This window comes from Sceloporus occidentalis, unplaced genomic scaffold (genome assembly GCF_023333645.1).
Source record: "Sceloporus occidentalis isolate IW3139 unplaced genomic scaffold, rSceOcc1.0.p SCAF_1, whole genome shotgun sequence".
NCBI lineage: Eukaryota > Metazoa > Chordata > Lepidosauria > Squamata > Phrynosomatidae > Sceloporus > Sceloporus occidentalis.
Genome location: NW_028316981.1, coordinates 169,387,973 through 169,408,286, shown reverse-complemented (window position 1 = coordinate 169,408,286; position 20,314 = coordinate 169,387,973). Strand labels below are relative to the sequence as shown.

Below are 20,314 nucleotides of genomic sequence, written 5' to 3'. Positions count from 1 at the left end.
GCCCAAACACATAAATCTCACTTAGCAAGGAGAAACATTTTGACATTTTTGTCCTCCTGTGTGAAATTCTAATAAGCAATGATTTACATCTATAGTTGGGGCTAGCAATCTGAGATGGTTTTATTGCTCTGTTTATCTTTTTATTAGTGTAACACTTGTTGACATAAGTGTTTCTCTGTGTGTGTTTGTGTATGATTCATTGCATATATTTCTATAAGAACCAGTGTTAAAAGCCTGGTTAAAAATATAGTAAACAAATAATTAAGCCAGTATGCAGCTACTTTTGGATGTTTTTTTTCCTGGTAAATCTTGTTAAACTGGTGTCCAGATCCCAGATTCGTATGGTGCATAGCACCTGTCTTTCTACTGGTGCCTCTCCCTCTACAAACAGTGGTCACCCATACACTGATATAAGAATCCAGTCCATCCACCACCACGACCACTTGCAGTAAAATGCAAAGTGTTACTCTATACAGAATTGAGGGAGACAAATCCTAAGAAAGTGGCCCAGAGGCTGTGCAGACCGCTCCTAAAGGGTGGCCTGCAGCTGCCTCCAGCTGTGCAGGATCAGGGCCACAACAACCACACACTGCACCCCCAATCTGGCCTTTCCAGGGCAGAAAAATGAAAGGGAACAATAGCAGCGACGCCGTGGCTTTAAGGTGCTCCTTTGGTGCTGTGTTGTGTAAACGCAGCACTAGAGGAGCGCCATGATGTCATGTGCCATGTGGAGCAGCGCGCAGTATCATGCTGCCATGGGGGCAGAGTCGGGTGTGTGTTGTATGGATGCCACACTCTGACTCCACTCCCAGCCAGCCTTAATGGCCGGTCTGCACAGCTCCTCAGTTATGGATTCTGCCCAGCAAAAGCTATTTGGTGGTTGAATACTTTTAGATTTGGGGCTTTGAATGAAAGGATATGTCATGTAGAAAAGCAGCTGTGCTTAAATTAGCAATGCAAAATGCCCAGTTAATGAAGATTTGCATTCTCTCTTAAGGATGTGATAACTTAATATAGATTCTCAATTCTGGAGAGAGTCAGAGAGGATTTTAATGCACCACAGTGAGTGTGTATGTGCCTTCAAGTTGTCTATCAATTTAGGGCACCTCCTTGAACGTTATAGGGTTTTCTCAGGCAAGGAATACTCAAAGGTGGTTTGCTCTTGCCATCTTCTGAAATACAGCCTACAGCACCCAGTAATCCTTGGTGGTTTTTAGATCTTTGCTTTCACTCAGCCCCTCAGTCACATGTTGGACTGGTACTGTGCTGGAAAGTATGAGCTTTTCACTTCAGGTAGAAGCAAGATCACATTGCTGTCCATTTTGTGTTGTAAGACGCCAACAATTTCTTCCTCAGGATGTTGACTGCCATCATGACTTACATCTTCTACTGGATATCTCCCTTGTTGATTCTCCAGAGAGTCAGGGCGAACTGGTTGGATGTGAGGGACTTCAGATTGGTGATGAGCTTCTTGGTCATCCAACATCGACCTGTTTTCTTTTTGGATTTTGTATGGAATAATCTATCAGAGTGGCAGCTAAATGGAACTTCCATATTCAGAGACAGTATACCTCTGAATACCAGGTGTCAGTGACAGAGAGTAAACAACTGTTTGTCTTTCTGTTCTTTGTTTCTTGGCCTCTTAGAATGCTCTGGCTGGACCAAGTGGACTTAGTTTTCACAATGAGGAATTCTGGCTCAGACTCCCCGCATCCACTGCCCTATAGATGTGGTGGACCACAACTTCCATCATTCCCAACCAAACACATTTGGAATACCCCAAGCTGGAGAAGGTTCTCTTCAACCGTTAGAGCATGGCAAGAGCGACACTGCAAAATATTTGGTATAATACTTATTCCAGCGCTGATGGGGTGGGAGATGTAGCTCAGCAGTAAAGCAGACAACTTGGATGTGGAAAATCCCAAGTTTGATCTCTGATATATGACAATTGAAGTCCAAAACAACTGAAAGGCCCAAATTTGGAAACAACCTAGTATATGGCGAGTTACAGACCGCCCAAAACGGGTGGTCCGCCACCGCCGCTGGTTGCTACGTCCAGGAACCACAGCAGCCAAACCGCGTGGCTCCCGGGCACAGCAAGAAAGAAGCGCTGAAATGGCGCTTCTTTCTGGGCCCGGGAAGTGGCGCCACGAGGCGCTAGTCGCGCACACACGGCATCACTTCTGCCACGCGATGTCCGGGCACTATGTGTCCGCGACGTCAAAATAGCGGCCCCCGTGGGGACGGGAGCCGCCATTTTTTACGGACTCGGTCCGGTTCTCAACCCTAACACACCCCTTTCTAACCCTAGTACGCCCCTTTGGCGCATCTGTAACGTGCCTATGGCAGCTACCTGTGATCTTGTCCCTCAGCCTCTGAGCAGAGGATTTAGCTCGGCGGGGGGGGGGGGTTTCTGAGAGAATATGCCTGGAGATAGAGCCAGTTCTCAAAATATGTGGTAGGATGAGAGCAAACTATCATCATTCCCATTTGTATGTGAGTGAACAAAACTTAGGACGAACTTAATTTTGTCACAGAATGAAGGGAAAGAATTCTGCCCTGTTCTGCTTCCTTTAGACTGCTTCTGCAGAGAAAGGCAGTATATTTCAGTGTCTGCCAATTTAAAAAGAACTCACTCTGCTAGTAATAAAACAAGTCAGTTACATTAGTCAAAGAGTTGGTCCTGGAATTTTTAACACCTTTTTGGACTATTGTCCCCGACTCGCCCCCAAGCAGTATGGTCACGGTTTTGTAGACATGACTTTGGCGAGTACAACTGCTAGACATGCCAGGCAGTATAGTTGCTGGTCTGTGTAGGTCAGGGGTAGGCAACATTTTTGAGCCGGGGGCCGGGTTGCTGTCCCTCAGACAACTGGGGGGCCAAAGCCAAAAAATAAATAATTAAATAGTTTTTAAAAAAAAGTTAAATATATAACTAAACCAGGACAAATGTAGGACAAAATTTTCAAATGGAAGACACTTTTTTAAAAAAAAATGGAGGACATGCAAAAAAAATTGCTGATTTTTTAAAAAAATGTTAATATAAATGCATGTTTCTGAGGCTTCTATAGACAATTGCCCCCCAAAGGCCCCGGTGGCAATCGGCGGCAGGACCGGGCTGGGGCTGGTCCCAAGGCCTCACCGGGCCGCAGGTTGCCTACCCCTGGTGTAGATGCTAGGGTTTGTGATTCAAAAAGTAACTTTTCTAAAATGTGGAAAGGCTCCATTTCCAGTAATTGGCTATATGCAGAGAAGGAATTTTTTTTTAAAATGAAACATTTACAAGTGTTTAAAAACGTAACCATTGCCCACATACAGTCTGAAGTAATACAATCCAAAATTTCGCCATTTTATCCTGCAGAACTGAAGATGGGGCTGTGAAGCACTTTCTCCTGGCCTGAGAAACACTGGAGTCAGAATGACTGTGTTGTTGCTGAGCTCTTGGTGGGGCTGCATATTTGGATTTCCTGCCTCCGTTTGTTCCCCAGAGAGACAAGGCTGGACACTTCCCTCCATTCCCAGAGGCTGACAGCCATATTTCATGCTGCTTGTTCAGCGAAGGTGCTGTGGTGGCCTCCTGCCCTTTGGGAATGTGCTTGGGATTGTTTCCTCTGTCGGAGCATCAGATGGCTGTCAGCGCAGGGGGGATTTATGGCCCTGGTGTCTCTTCCCTGTGTCCATGGAGGCGGGAGAGCCCTGTCCTGCTGTGGAATTTATTTCCTGCCCTCTGCTCCCACCTGTTGCAGAACACACTCTTTATCTGGTTAATGAAGCCTCCAAAGCCTGTTGGCTTGGCTTCCGGGTGGCAACTCCCGGAGCTTTGGGTGGCCTTGGCTTTGGCTCTTTGGCCACTGGAGGTTTGTGCTTGTTCCATCCTTCACGCTGTGCGGCTCCAGGCAGGCAAGCCGGGTGCTGTCAGATGCAATAAAGGAGCCCAGGAAAACAAGTCTGCTCTTTGGCTTGGAGAGATCAGAGACCTACACTGCGCTGCCTGGAGGGGCTTGGCTTCTTTCCAGTTTTCATAGTGTAGAGGCAACTGAAGAGAGCTTTTCCAGAGGTGTTATCCCAACCTGTATTCAGCAAGTATGAGAGCCAGTGTGGTATAATGGTTTGAGTGTTGGACTACGGCTCTGGAGACCAGGGTTTGAATCCCGCCTGGGCCATGTAAACTCACTGGATGACCTTGGGCAAGTCACACTCTCTCAGCCTCAGAGGCAGGCAATGGCAAATAACCCTTGAACAAATCTAGCCATGAAAACCCCATTATACGTTCACCTTAGGGTTGCCATAAGTCAAAAACAACTTGAAGGCAAACAATAACAACATTCAGCAAATGCTGAAAGGCAGGTAGAACAAAAATGGCCAAGGATGCGGCCTTTGTAATGCACAAACTGATGCGACTTGTTCCATTGGTAGTACCTCTGTTGCATGCATTCCAGATCCCATCTGAGCTTAGAAGTTGAGCAGGGTCAGCCCTGAGTTAGTACTTGGATGAGAGACCATCAGCAAATAGAGGTGCTGTAGGCTGTACAGTTAGCCTTCCACATTTGCAGCTTTGACTTTTGAGGATTTGATTATTTGCGTGTTTGATTACTATGTTCTCTCTAGGAATCTCTAGGTCCTCCAACGCAACTGTTAAACAGAGTTGTGCTGGAGAACCTAGACGTTCCTAGAGAAAATACTTCTCTAGGCATTTGTAGGTCCTCCAGCATGATTCTATTATTGACTTCTGGCAGATGTTGACCATAGAGTTGCACTGGAGAACCTGGAGAACCTGGAGATCCGTAGAGAGGTGTCCTCTCAGGTAAAAAGAATAGTGCTTTTTGGGGCAGTTTTTCCACATTCACTGGGATCCTTTACCCCTAACTCCAGCAAATGTGAAGGGACCACTGTATTTCAGAGGAAGGAACTGGCAAAACCATCTGTGAGTATTGCTTTCCTAAGAAAACCATGTAGTCACCATAAGTCAACAGGTTACCTGAAGGCATATTGTACACACTGCCTTGTGTATTGTAGTCTGCCATGCAACGATTTAGGTGAAATCAAAGTGGACAGTTGAAGTAATCATGCCATATTTTATAAATATGCCATACATAGATTTTTAAAGTTCTATGGGGAGACTGAAGTTCCTGTGGGAAATCTTTTAAAAGGTGACCCTTCAGCCTTGTTTCCAACCCTCTTGGACTTTACAAAGTGCTCATTGAGATTGATTGAAAAGTTCATAATTGTGCCTGTTCATTCTGATTTCATACTGTATTAAAACAAATTGACCTGGAGAGCTGATATAAAAGGCCTCTGATCATACTAGGAGCTGACAGAAGATGTTCTGGGATAAACTATACACACACACATTCACACACACGGTGGTGGTTTGTACCTTCAAGTAGTTTCTGACTTATGGTGCCCCTAATGTGACCCTATCATGGGGTTTTCTTTGCAAAATTTGTTCAGAGTAGGTTTGCCATTGCTTTCTCCTGAGGCGGAGAACATGATATATGTATCTCCAAAACAAAATCAGAAAGAACAGGAACAAAATTAAGGTCTTTCTGGTCTTTTAAATCAGGTTGGATGCACTACAGTCTTATAACTTTTAACTGTTTTTCTTAATTTATTTGTTATGTATTTGTCTTGCTCTTCCTTTTGAGAACATAAGATGTAGAGTTTGGAGCTCCCAGGAAAGTCCTATTTAGATGGCAATCCAGTCTTTATCTCTGTTACCTGTAACATTCTGTTTGCTACATGATTAGATGCAGCCAATGGTGTGGCACTGTTGCAGATCAGTTTTCTCCTACTTTCTTACCTGTGAATTTAGAAAGCAGATAAGGAACTGTAGTAGTACTATGGTATGATGCTGCAGGAGGAAGCAGTCTTTCAAAAAGGAAAAAAGGGTTTGTGGTCAGGGTTTGGTTGAGATATTCATGGAAACTAAACACACATCACCTTCAGCTCCATCATAAAAAGGGAGTTGCATGATATATATGAGGAAAGACAGCCCACAACCTAGTGCTCTCAAAATAATTTGGATTTTAGCTCTCATCAGCCCCGGTCAGTATGATCAGTGGCCAGGAGTGCTGGGAGCTATATTCCAAAATATATGGAGGGTACCAGATTGAGGAAGGTTGAGATAAGAAATAAAAATAAATAATTGACTTCTCATTTATTTTAATAGGCATTTGTGGTGGTGATGTGGTTTTGGACTTTGGAAATTGTGGCTTGTGAAATTACCTTGTATTTGGGCAGAGGATCCAGCAAGATATAGTCTGACTAATTTGATGTGTCTGAAAATCTTTAGGTGTTTTAGCATCCATTGTGTGTGTGTGTTTACCTCCTGGGGCAAGCTAATGCATTTATGTTATCTGAGGAATGTGTTCTTTAGTAAGACTCCTTTCTAGAGACCCAGTGTGGTATTGTGGTTTGAGCATTGGACTACGACCCTGGACACCAGGGCTTAAATCCCCACTCTGCCATGTAAACCCACTGGGCAAGTCACTCTCACTCTCTCAGGGCAAACCCCGCTGAAGAAACCTGCCAAGAAAACCTCATAATATAGTGATGGTGAACCTTTTAGAGGCCAAGTGCACAAACTGCAACCCAAAACCCACTTATTTATTGCAAAGTGCCATGTCCCTCTGGCTTTCTAGTAACAAACTCTGGCAAACTCTGTGCTGGGGAGATGGCACATGTGCCCACAGAGAGAGCTCTGAGTGCCACCTCTGGCACACATGCCATAGGTTCGCCATCACTGTTTTGCCTTAGGGTTGCCGTAAATTGGAAACAACTAGAAGGACACAGCAACAACAAGACTCCATTCTGCTATCTTGGGCTGCAGAGTATAGTACTTAGTTAAAAGCTCCTAACTGCCCCCCACTTCCTTGAATGTCTAGGACCAGCATCTCAAGTGTGCTTGACAAGAATGGTAGGTTGGCATGCAATCCAAAAACCAATCTATTCACCAATAAATCTGCCAGCCTCCTTTTTAAAACAGCAGCAGGCTAGGATACTTACTTGTAATTAGTGCCATTTCAGTGTTTGAGGACTGCACATGAACAATAAGCAGTGTGAATGGAATAGCATGGGACAAGGAGCAGGAGTTTTCTTTCTTTGTCTTGGAAACCAAAAATAGACATCATTCTGGTTGCAGGACCAGCTTCAGATGGAAGGGGAACTGGCTTTAACACTCCGTGCCAGTCTTTCCCACAGGCTGTCACTCTTTCAGGTATGTTGAACTACAGCCCCCATCATACTGACCCACCTTGATTATTTTTGTTAGGGATAGGAGGATTTGTAGTCCAACATATTTACAAGTATGCTAGCTTGTGGGAGGGTGTACTCTATATAGCTTATTCCTGGAGAAATGAAGAGGAACAAACTTTTTAGTCCATCCCCTCCTTTAAGTTACAGTCAAATTTACCACGGAGCCAGCATGATGTAGTAGTTTAAGTGTTGGGCTCTGGCTCTGGAAAGCAGGGTTCAAATTCCCACATGGCCAAGGAAACTCACTGGTTAACTTTGGGAAAATCACACTCTCTCAGCGTCGGAGAGTGGCAAAGGCAACCCAGCCCCTTGCCAAGAAAACCCCATGATAAGTTCACTTTAGGGTCACCATAAGCCAGGAACAACTTGAAGGCACACAGTGACAACAGAAACAGCTTGGATCCCTTTCGATACAGACAGCTAATATATTCCTTCATATATATTAGTATATATCCCCGCATTCCACAGACAATTTAAACCAAGTAATTTTAAAAAAGGGGGGGAGGGGGTTGGAAGTCACCCAAAATGTACAGTGGCACATCTAGTTCCAGGTGGGATGAGGAAAGACTCAGAGCCTTGGTTAAGGATAGCCCAGCTGCCCCTGAGCTGTTGCTTTGTATGTGGAGACCACCCATTCTACATTTTTTCCAGCTTTGGATGACAACTTCCCAAATGTGAATCAATTTTAAATTTCGTTTGGCCACAGAACACAAAAGGCCAGATATAACACTGAGCAGAAGCAGTCAAAAAAGCACCTTGTGTGCATTTAGCAGCATGCTTTTTATCTGCTAAATGTAAGTTCTTCCTTTTGGTCAGGGCGTTTTAATTGTGGGATCCAATGTGTTTATTTGGGGCTTGTTTTGGTTTTTTTGCCTATTCCAAAATGCATTCCTTCCCCTCTTTCTGACTTGTGTGGTAGATATTAGCATTCTGTTTACCTTTTGCAACAATGTAATTTTTGCTTGCATCTCCATGGCTTACACACAATAATTTACAATCCCCTGGGGTTCCTTGGGACAGTTTGCAGCTTTTCTGATGAAATGAGCAGTAACAGGTTCAGGAAAGAAGACCTGACCCATCATGATAGATTTCCCATGCAGAGGAGATTGACAGGTGGGCATGCTTCAGAGCACACTCTTAGCTCATGTATGATAGGGCTTAGAAGTGATTTTGTTGTTGTTGTGCACCTTCAATTAATTTATGGCTTATGGAGACCCTAAGGTGACCCTATAATGAGGTTTTCTTTACAGAATTTGTTCAGAGGAGGTTTGCCTTTGTCCTATGAGTCTGACAGAATATGACTTGCTCAAGGTAATTCAGTGGGTTTTCATGGACAAGCAGGGATTTGAACCCTGGTCTCGTAGAGTCCTAGGGTGCATCTACACTTTATAAATAATGCATTTTGACACCACTTTACCAAAAAGATAGTGACTAAAACTTTCTTAAAACAAGGTAAGGGAACAACACCTTGAAGAGGATCATTTCCACTCCACTACATTTCCTCCATATTTCTTTGTCTTCCTGTGCTACTATTGCAGGTGTATTTCCTTTGAAAGGCTACACATTAGTCAGCCTGATCCCATTGCCTGTTTGCTAGCAACAGCCTTACTAATTTTTCAGTGGAACTTACTCCCAAGTTAAACTCACCCTAAACAAGAGAGACAATGCCATCTCTCATCTTTATTTTAATTTTTTTTCTTTAAAGACATATTGCCAAATACAATGTAATACATATGAAATGTAAAACTTTGACTGTTACTTGGTCCCATATAAAATGCTTTTAAGTTGCCAGTTACTTTTATTGGCTTTTAATAAGATATTGTGCCTTTAGAAAGAGATTGATATACAGATTTTTGTAAGGCAGAAGTCAGTAGGAAAAGAGGGAGACCACATTTCAGGTGGATAGAATCAGGCTGCTGCAGGACGGCAGAAGTAATACTGTTTGACACTGCTTTAACTGCCATGGCTTCATCCTGTGGAATCCTGGGATTTATAGTTTGTTGTGGCACCAGTGCTCTCTGACAGAGAAGGCTAACTATACTACAAAACTTCAGATCCCAGAGTTCCATAGCACTGACCCACGGCAGCTGAAGTGGTGTTAAACTGCATTAATTCTGCATTGTTGATTCAGCCCCTGTCAGAGAAGCCACAGCTCTGAGTTTGCAACAACTGAGCAGGGCTGTTGAAAACAGAGTGAATTAGGCTGTATCTACACTGCAGAAATAATCCATGTTGGCACCACTTTTAACTGCCATGGCTCAGTGCTATGGGATTCCGGGAATTATAGTTTTGGGACAAAGTTAACCTCTGTCAGAAAGCTCTGGTACCACCAAAAAAAAAAAAAAAAAAAAAAAACCCAAACTACAATTTCCAGAATTTCACAGCACTGAGCCATGACAGTTAAAGTGATGTCAACCTGGATTATTTTGGCAGCACGGATGCAGCCTTGGGAGGTCTCTTATTCATAGGGTAGTCATAAGTCAAAGTTGACGTCATGTGGCAACAACAATGCGGGTTTCTTTCTCTCTGTGAAATGAAAGCCTTCACCTTGTTATTTAAGCTAAAGGTATAAGAGCTGGGACTAGTTAAAAGGGGGAGAAAACCAGACCTTTTTCACTTAGGTGGCATCTGTGAGGCTACCACCAGGAACTGTCTGCAGCCAAACTTTTATGTCTCTCTCACACTGACCACTTGTCTCTTGTAATGCAGTGTCTATTCTGTACCTGAGTTTTCTCTGTCATTCTTTGCTGCCTAGTGATCTCCCCTTTGAAACACAAATGTTTGCAGAGTGCTATATCAGCCTAATGAAAGAAACCATTTTACCCAAATTTCTGTCTTCCTGATTAAGAAAGAAAAAGCACCCTGATGTAGCTCACTGGACTCCATCACATGCAAAGTACTGGTGGGTGAGAGTTTTGAGTTCCTTCTGGCACTACAGCTGAATGTGTGAGTGTTAGAGAGAGAGAGAGAGAGAGAGAGAGAGAGAGAGAGAGAGAGAGAGAGAGATCTTGCATTCTTTCTCTCTTATCCACTTCTTTAAATTCTCACCAGCTTCCCTTACACAGCCCTCTGTGTTTATGTGTTCTTTTCAGGTAAATAAAAGCCTTCCACTGAGATCTAATCACCTGGCTGGGCCCCCTTTTGTGTGCTTCTATCTCCTGGCCCTGGGGAGTCAGTCATGCACTGCTGGAGCCAAGGGAAAAGCCACCAAATGCCTATTGTCTTATTTGAAAGAAGAGGAAAATGGCACAGCTCTGAAATTCATGAGCTTCTAATTGTCACTTCTTTTCTGATGCTGATGAGGAGGCAGGCATTTATTGTTGTTGTGCCCTCAAGTCATTTTTAACTTACACAAGGGGCCCTAAGACAACCCTATCACAGGGGTTTTCTTGGCAAGATTTCTTCAGAGGGGCCTTTGCTTTCCTGTGAGGCTGAGAGAGTGTGGCTTGCTCAAGATTACCCAGTGGGTTTTCATGGCCAAGCAGGGAATTGAACTCTGGTTTCTAGAGTTGTAGTTCAGTGCTCAAACCAGTCCACCATGATATGCTAAGCAGAGAGAACGCCTAAAAACGTTTGTCTTCTTTCTCATGGAAGAAGGGTTGGTGCACATGTGTTATACTGCAATATAGATTGTGACCAGGAGAAGAGCCATTGTGGCAAGGGCTGTTCGACAGTGGAACACACTTCCTAGGAGTGTAGTGGAGTCTCCCTCCTTGGAGGTCTTCAAACGGAGGCTGGATGGCCATCTGTCGGGGATGCTTTGATCTGGATTTCCTGCATGGCAGGGGGTTGGACTGGCTGGCCCTTGCGGTCTCTTCCAACTCTATGTTTCTATGATTCTATAATTTACATTAGCTGTCAAGAGTACTTGGTGTGTTCATGGAGTTAAAAAAACTTTTTAGAAGGCTTCAGTAGTTTTATTGTGCTGGAGTAACGCAGTGCTTGCCTCAGCTGTTTCCATTGGAAAGATGAAGCTCTAAAACGGAGGCAGTGTGTCCAAGAGTTCAGGTTCTGGTGTCTTAAATCACATGCCATTGATATAAGTTTGCCGGAGTTAAAACTGGAGAGGGCTCCTTGATGTTTAATGGTTGTGCAAAGGGGGAATTTCATTAGCTATGGCTTATTACCTGGTTGCATGACAAGCAACATCTGCTGAAATTCCCATTTTAACACAATCATTAAAAGTGCAGAGTCTTCTCTAGTTTTCAGCCTGACAACCTGCCAGTGGTACATGCTCTATGAGCTCAGTAGAATCAATTCTGTGCATTGATGTCACCCAGGTTGCAGTGCCAGCTTGCCTGATCACCAATAGCCAGCCCTTACAAAATTTGTTTTTAGGATGGGGATCCATGCAGGCCTCACTTTGCCCATACCTACCCTGGATAGGTTCGCCTAAGGTCACCATAAGTTGGAAATGACTTGAAGGCAAACAACAAAAACTAAATCTGTATCAAGCTCTAGAAAGCCCTAGTATGAGAATTGTGTTGTTTCTATGAGGACTTTGCCTTTTCCCCCTTTCCTGAATGCTGTCTGGACCATGCCTCATGCCTGATTTTGGCCATATATCTACCTCTGGCTCCTAGCTGTCTTAGAGCTTGATTCTAATCTAATTTTTTAAATTAAACTTCTGCCTCTCATCCAAATTCTCCCTAGAAGCCAAAATGACTAAACTGAGGTTAACATATTTTGGTCATTTCATAAGGAGAAAGGACACATTAGAAAAGCTCATGTGACATAGTGGTTTGAGTGTTGGACTATGACTCTGGAGATCAGGGTTTGATTCCCAGCTTGGCCATGAAACCCACTGAGTGACCTTGGGCAAGTCACACTCCCTCGCAATAGAGAAAGATAATGGTAAAACCTCCTCTGAACAAGTCTTGCCAAAAATACTCCATGATAGTTTTACCTTAGGGTTGGCATAAGTCAGAAATGACTGGATGACAACAACAACAACAGAAAAAACAACAATGCTTCATAAAATTGAGGGCAATAGAAAAAGAGGAAGACTGCATACTAGATGGATAGATTCAGAGAAGCCACGGCCATGAATTTGTAAGAGCTGAGCAGGGCGAGTATGGCTAGGGTGACTTCGAGGTCTCTTATTCATAGGGTCACCACAAGTTAAAGCCAACTTGAAGGCAGTTAACAACAACTGTCATTCTTCTGATCTCTGCCTCCTCTTGAATGGCAGATGCTTAACAAAATGGTAGCCACAAGCTTTGGGGCTCATAGAAACAGTGGAGGTCCTATTTCTTAGAAATCACTCACACTGCCTTCCCCAAACTGATGTCTTCTGGATGTTTTGGACTACAATTTCCACCATCCTAACCATTGACCATGCCATGCCAGAGTGACTGAAGGCACTCTAGAGACATGCAGACCCTTGGTCAGATAGGATTGCCAGAGTGAAAACTGGAGAGAGCTCCTGTACCTTCAATGGCTGTATAAGAGAAGGCATTTTTGCAGGTGTTGTTATTTGGTTGTGTGACAACCAGCATTGCTGAAATTCCTTCAGAGTGAATGTATGTGCCTTCAAATCACCTGTTGACTTACGGCAATCCCATGAACTTCATAGGGTTTTCTTAGACAAGGGATGCTCAGAGGTGATGTTGTCAGTTCCTTCCTCTGACATCTAGCCTACAACACCTGGTATTCCTTGACATTCTCCCATCTAAGTACTAACCAGATTAGATGACATCTGGTGGCTTTAGGATATTTAAGTTGGAAATATTAAAGGTGCAGGAGCCCTCTCCAGTATTCCCTCTGACAACCCTAGTCTAGAGCCATTCCTACATGTGTAGCATATTGTTCCAGAATTGAGAGCACCCTCCAGCAATTTGACAAAAACTTTAGGCTTCCTAAGGTCTTTATCACCAGAATACACTGCAGTGAAATTTCCTTGCCCAAAGGCTAAGGATGAATCAGTGGGACTTAAACTCTTCACTATTAGATCCTCTGGCAATTTAAAGTTCTGTGGGCAGCTTGTGTATCTAAGAGTACCCTTAAGAAGCATCACTTAGAAACTGTTGCCTAGAGAACACCCTTAGATAAGGCAGCATCCTTTATACTCTTTATAGGTCACTGCCTGAGAGAAACAAGTAGTCATGCCTAACAGTGTGCCAGTGTGATCCTGTGAAAAAGTGTTTAGATTTGGAGAAGAAAGAAGGAGACAGTCATTTACTTTCAGCGTCAGTTCCCCATTGGCAATACTAGAAGACTGGGGGTGTGCTTTTCAGGATTATGTTAAGAACTGGAAGGTATATATGCAGTGCTTACTCACCACATGTGAAAAATACAAGTGCTTTGTAAAATAATGGCCTAAATCCAGTTGCTACTACCAGCTAGAGTAGGCCCACTGAATCAGCTATTGAAAGGTAATCCAACAAACAGCACTGATTATGTTGTCTCGTCTTTTTTGAACTAGCAATTGGGTGTAGGTCAATTAAAAGAGTTAATGAAATATCAGGAGAAACCAGTGCAAATGTGGATGAAACTGAAGCAAAGGGATTTCTGTGGGAGATTTTTTTAAAATCTTGAATAATATAGGTACCTGACTACCAATTACCTTTTTATTGGCTATAGTTAGAATAAGAGCCAGGGTGGTGTGGTGGTTTGAGTGTTGGACTAGGACTCCGGGACACCAGGGTTTGAATCCTTCCTTGGCTATAGAAACCCACTGGGTGAATTTGGGCACTATCTCAGGATCAGAGGCATGCAAAGGCAAACTCTTTCTGAACAAATCTTGCCAAGAAAACCCAGTCATAGATTTGCCTTAGGGTCTCCATAAGTCTGAAATGACTTGAAAGCATATAGCAATAGCAGTCTGAATATATGAAGGGCCAGCAGCACAGTCACCATCAGTCGAGATTGACTTGAAAGCAGTTAATAACAAACAACAACAACAGCGGCAATAGTTCCTGATAATCCTTACATACTTGTGTTGCATACTTTCAGGTTGTTTCTGACATGATGACCCAAAGGTGAACCTATCATGGGGTTTTTTGGGCAAGATTTGTTCAGAGGGGTTAGACATTGCCATCCTGCCATGAAAGTATGACTTGCCCAGGATCACCCAGTGGGTTTACATGCTCCAGTTTGAGACAAAATACAAAGTAAGGGTTCATTCAAGCCTTCATCCTCAGCCACTTACTACCTGCTTCTTTTTGCCTGTATTTTGGTTTGCATCTAAGGTGTTATGATATGGGGAGAGCTCCACTAAAACCCCTGTTGTTAGCTACACACTGAAATGGCACAGGATTTTAAAACGTCCTGAATCTTAGGTTTCATGCAACTGTAAAGGTATTTTATGAGAGACCTCTTTTGCTTGTATCTTGTCTGCTATAGCTTCTGCAGTGGCTCAAACACTGGAGAAGAGGTACCATTCAAAAGAGTCCATTGCCCATGGCTTTTACACCTGTGTGGGAGAAAGCAACTGATGTCTCTCTTAAACGGGTGGGGGTTTGGAATGGATGTTCTGAAGACCAGATTGAGTCCCCAACATTGAGCCTTATCGCACGTGGGGGGTTTGCAGCTCAGATCCATGGTCACTCCTGTTCTAGCAACACGAAACGTGATGTTTTTTCACACCAGATCTGGAGTCACTCCTGTCTAGCAATACAAATTCACGTTAAAACGTGATGTTTTACCACACCTGGTAGCCTTTCCATTGCCCTTCCGAACCGAGGGGGAAGCGGAGTCAGTTTGATTCCAGACAAGTCACGTGATGCGGATTCAAGCAAAGCGTGGTGACTGCACATTGTATTACCACACTGGAACATACTTTGAGGGTTCAACGATTCGAATCGGCACCCTTGCGCATGCTTAGTGGGGTCCTGGATGCTGCCCTCCTTCCCTGCCCCCTCCTTAGCTGTCATCTTTCATCAAGATGAAGGAGCAGTCAGGGGATGATGGGATATGTCACAGGGTGGCAGTGAGGATGAGATGGGGATGCAGGAACAGTCAGGGGATGATGGGATAGGTCTCAGGGGGTCACTGGGGCCAGGATTGGACTGAAGGAACAGCCAAGGGATGATGGGATAGGTCGCAGGGGGTCACTGGGTCAGGATCAGACTGAAGGAGCAGGCAGGGGATGATGGGATAGGTTGCAGGGTGGCAGAGAGGATGAGATGGGGTGGAGGAAGGGGATGAAGGAGCAGGATGCAGGGGGGGTGACATTAGAGTGATTTTCCACACCAGACCAATTTGAAGTAAAATCGAAGTGAGCTTGAAAGCGAATTCTGTGAATTCACTTTTTTTCCAATTTCACCAAAATGAGGGGTCACTTTGGAATCACTGCAGAAGCGCCACAGAAGGAGTGCCCATAGAAAGGAATCTCGTCCGATAATACATTCGCGTTATAACGTGAATCCGCATCGTTGGACCTGCAGTCACCCTGGATCTGAGCTGCAAAATCTCCAAAAAGCTCCAAGTGATGTACTCTATTATCTTTCACATTGCCCCAGCTATACTTTCTCCCAAAGTTCTCAGGCCCAATAGAAATCTGCAGTCCACATTCATGCTGTGTGAAGAAACCAAGCAGGTAAGTGATCAGAGTTTGTGAAGTGTTGGTCCCTTCAGTGCAGCTTTCAGGCAGGCACTCTAATCATGAGTTATTGGTCTAACCTGCACTGCAGAAAAAAATCACTTTGACATTGCTTTAACTGCCCTGATGCAGTCCTATGGAATTCTGGGATTTGTAGTTTATGGTGGCACCAGAGCTTTCTGAGAGAGAAAGCTAAATAGCTCCAAAAACTGCACAAAACTGAACTACAAAGAAAATGTGAAGCCTTTTTAGTTTCAACATAAAAAGCAAAAATGCCATGTAGCTATGTTGGGGACAATGTTTGAACGGGGTTCCTGGAAGTCCGTGTCCTGTGTGAAAATGCTGAAGCCACTTGTATCTGTTATAGTCAGAGGTGTATATATGAAATTTCTATATGAATGCCTCCTGTACAGAGAAGACTCTGTACTTGGTGAGCTTACTTCTTTGGAGTATGCTGGCTGAGAGATTCTGGGAGCTGTATTCCAAAGAAGTAACTGCTCAGAGCTCTGCTGAGTATCACCATTGATCCATCTTGCTCAGTGGTGTCCACTACCTTGTTTGGGAGCAGCATTCCAAGATCTCAAAGACATACAGCTGTACAGTTCCTTTTATAATAATTCATTAAAAAACCCCACTAAACATTGAACCTGAGACCTTCTTCATGCAGTGTGTATACTTTACCAATGAGCTAGTGGCTATCCCATACTTACAGTTTTAGAGAGAAGTTTCCAAAGAGATAGCTCTATTAGTCTTTTCCATCATAAAAAGGAAGCAAGGCTGGGGAGAGAACTCAAACAGTACCTTGAAGGCTAACTGATTTATTTTAGCATGAACTTACATGGATTTCAAAATGCATCTTGAAATACAGTGATGCGGTACCGCATGCGCTTTTGTGAATTTCAGTCCACTTCTTCACATGCACTCCATCTGTTTTGTGATTGGGCACATGCTGGTCAAAGCATGCAAGGTGTGTGTGTGTTTAAATCTAAATTAGATCTATGCACCATCTCCATACTGCACTCAGAACAATGGGACTTGGAATGGGATGGAAGAGGCTGTGGATTTCAATCAGCTGCTGCCACTGTTGATCAGCAAACAGCTGGTTAGTGCAATTAGTTGTCACCACCAAAAATGCAGACCAATGCAAGTGCTGACAAATACTAAAGATGTACCCACTTTGAGAACAAAGCGATGCATGGACCAGTCTGGGGGGGGGGGAGTGTTTTAGAATCCTTGATGTTAGGATCACATTTTTAAGGTTATAAATTTGAGTGAACTCCCCCTCAAACATACCCACCCTCTGTTGCTGAAATGCCATCCATGTTACAGTTTATTTTATTTTATTTTAATTTATTTATTTTATTTATATGCCTCCTTTCTCCCAGGAGGGACCCAAGGCAGCTCACAGATGAAACAAACAATCTCAGTAAAATCCAAAACAATTAAAATAATCTACAAACAATTCAAAATCACATTAAAAATACAAAACTTAAAAGCATAACTAAAACCTACCTGCTCCATAAAAAACACTCTGATATCAATTATATATCAAATGCATGCTTAAATAAAAATGTCTTGGCTTGTCGACTAAAAGCGAGCAGGGAGGGGGCCTGCCTAACCTCCCGTGGAAGGGTGAGCAGCCACTGAGAAGGCTCCCTTGTGATCTTGGTGGGAGAGAGGGAAAGCCTTCTGAAGATCTTAGGGTTCTGGCTGGTTCGTATGGAGAGATATGGTCTCTCAAATAGTCTGGACGTAAACCTTACACAGTTGCTGTTCAGAACATACCCATAGCTCTGCAGTTTTGGATTGCATGCTCACAGACCTGATTTGCAACCACAACTGAGATTTTCAGAAATTGTGTACCCTCTACCACATTCCTGTGGGCTTTTTTTTTTTTTTTTGGGGGGGGGGGGAGAATCTCTGCCAATGAAGAATCTGGTTCAGCATACTATTCCATGTGCAGAGAAGAAGAGCTGCGGCAGTATTATTTCCTAGCCCAAGGCTGTAAACACTAGTTTGTTTATTGCAGAGAGTCATTTATAAGGAAATACATAAATGGCCTATTGTTGTCATGAGTGCTGAATATTCATTGGAGATTTATTTGGTCAGGGTGGGAAGGCTGAATTTTTTTTATTGTCAGGTCACTTATAAGGGCAGACATGGTAGCAGTTGAGAGGTTTGTGTATTCTGGTCATCTATTGCAGTGGAGTGGCTGTGAAGTGCTGTTTCCCCTTTTGCAAACAGTTTACAGTGGAGTCAGGATTGGGAGATATTCCCAGATAGTGGGAGGGTGAGGTGGAGGTGGGAGAAAGGGTTTGTGGATCCCTTTCTGTCTGCTCAATCACAAGGGCTCTACTGTAGATTGTCATTGCCCTAATATGCTGTCATGTCAGCTTCATTTTATGAATAAGAGACTTCCAAGAGCCCTAGCCATCAGTCAGCCCTACTCAGGACTTGCAAGCATGACAGGGAGGGAATTCCTTATACAAAGATTCAGACAGCCCCCCCCCCCCCCTCTGAACATTTCTAGTGGATAAAAATTCATATCAAAGAGGTTTTTTTGGCTATTAGATATTCAGTAACTTCTAAAATAGCAACTTGTCATTCATTATCCTTGTTCACCACTGAATAGTCTCAAAAAAGAAAAAGAAAAAAGGATGCCACCTTCTTCTTAATCATGCCAATGAACAGAAGGACCATTGCTTGCAAAAGTTACTTTTTGGACTATATCAGGCTGGCTGGGGAATTCGGTAAGCTGCAATTAAAAAGAATAACCTTCCCAAGCTCTGACAAGAGCTAACTAAAAATGATGTTCAAAAAGGTTGTTAATAACATCGCAGCTAGAAAGCAAGAAAGATTTGGCTAACTTTTAAAACCAAAATTTTGATGAAATGATCTGAGATTATGGAACTCTCTTTTAATATTTTATTTAAAAAGAAATCTATATAGCCTGAGTCCACATTTTGCCAAAGGAGAGGATGATCCAACCTCTCCAATTTTGTTCCACAAAACTGGGTGGTGTGGGGCATGGATTATAGGACTTTTTAAGAGAGGAGAACAATTAAAGGGCTATCGTTTCCCCCCATGCACAGTTTTTCCTAACCTGCATCTCTTTGGGAGAGGGTCATTCCTTTCTTCCCTCCCCCAGGGAAGGGGATTAGGTTACACAGCTCTGGTAACAATTCCAACCTGTTTGACCTGGAATGTGGCATTTAGGGCCTTGTCACAGGAAATTCAGTCTGTGTTGAAAGCTAGAATTGCAAACAGTTTCATGCCTTGGCTGGGTTGGGGGTGGTGGAAAGCACTGCTGGAGTTGAAGGAGATCCGTCCAGGCACGGGTGGGTCATGGTGAGGGCAAGAGGCAGGGAGATTTAAGGCTCAATCTTTAGTTGATGTGCAACTTTATTGTGTGCATTTGTTAGGCAATCTGATATTCGCTGGCTGTTTTAGACTGCAGCTTCTATCAGCCATAGCCAGTGATTGTGATTTGTGGGAGCTGTCATCCAAAACATCAAGTAGACTTGAAGTTACCTGTCCTGGAATCAATGAATAGTTACACCTTTTTTTGGCTGTCCAAACTGTAACTCTTCCAACCGCCTCCCTTCCCAAATAGTCCTGTCATGTACCTCACTATTGCTGGAGTTCTTCCCATTACTTGTTTTGGCTTGACTCTGCTTGTTAAATGTTGGATATGGATATTTGTGGATATGGACTCCAGTGAGTACTTTTCGTTCTACCTTTGTTTCTTCATCTGCAAAATAATAGGAACAACATTGTTTCCAAAGAAGATGATGTTCATGTTTATTAGTGAAGGAAAATGTGTGTCTAAACTTAAGTGCATAGTAGAGAAAGTTGAGAATTTCTTCCTCTCTCACAGCAGTTGAACCTAGAAATTGAAACTGAATGGGAGAGATTTAGGACAATACATAATCAAATTATGGAATTCAGTACCCTAGACACAGAAGTTGGAGAAAGTTGTCTTTTTGGACTACAGTTCCTACATTCTCCCAGCTAGCATGGCCTCACTGGACATGCTGGCTGCAGGATTCTGAAAATTATCAGCCAAAAAGTACGGTCGACCGTCAGTATCTGCTGGAGTTTGGTTCCAGGACTCCCCGTGGATAGCAAAATCTGTGGATGTTCGAGTCTCATTAAATATAATGGCATAGTAAAATGGTGTTCTTATATATAACATGGAAAAATCAAAGTTTGCTTCTTGGAATTTATATATTTTTACAATTATTTTCAAGCTATGGGTGGTTGAATCCGGAGATTTTAAAAAAATCCATGGATACAGAAGGCCAACTGTAACTTTTTCATGAACTTTTACTGCCAACTTGGATGATTTGAAAAGGGAAACTAGATAAAATTAGGGAAGATAAAACTGTTAGTGGCTACAAGTCACTACACATTGCCTCTGCTATTAGAGGCCACCAACTCTCACTACCAGTTGCTGGGGAATGTGATATGGAGTGTGCAGTTGGCTTTGTGTCCTACTGGTGGGCTTCCCATGGGGGA

The 20,314-nt window shown here is 43.3% G+C and overlaps 1 protein-coding gene across 5 annotated transcripts in view; it reads left to right on the top strand.

Moving 5' to 3' along the window:
* The window catches only part of LOC149322705 (retinoic acid receptor gamma), a 99,224-nt gene that overhangs the window by 57,273 nt on the left and 21,637 nt on the right, over positions 1–20,314 (top strand). The window contains exon 1 of one of the 5 annotated variants that reach the window (XM_089481778.1): positions 1,798–1,843. The exons of the other annotated variants lie outside the window; for them this stretch is intronic. The gene's annotated coding sequence lies outside the window, so the exon portion shown is untranslated. Of the gene's footprint in view, positions 1–1,797; positions 1,844–20,314 lie in introns of those variants that run through there. 5 annotated transcript variants of the gene reach the window in all.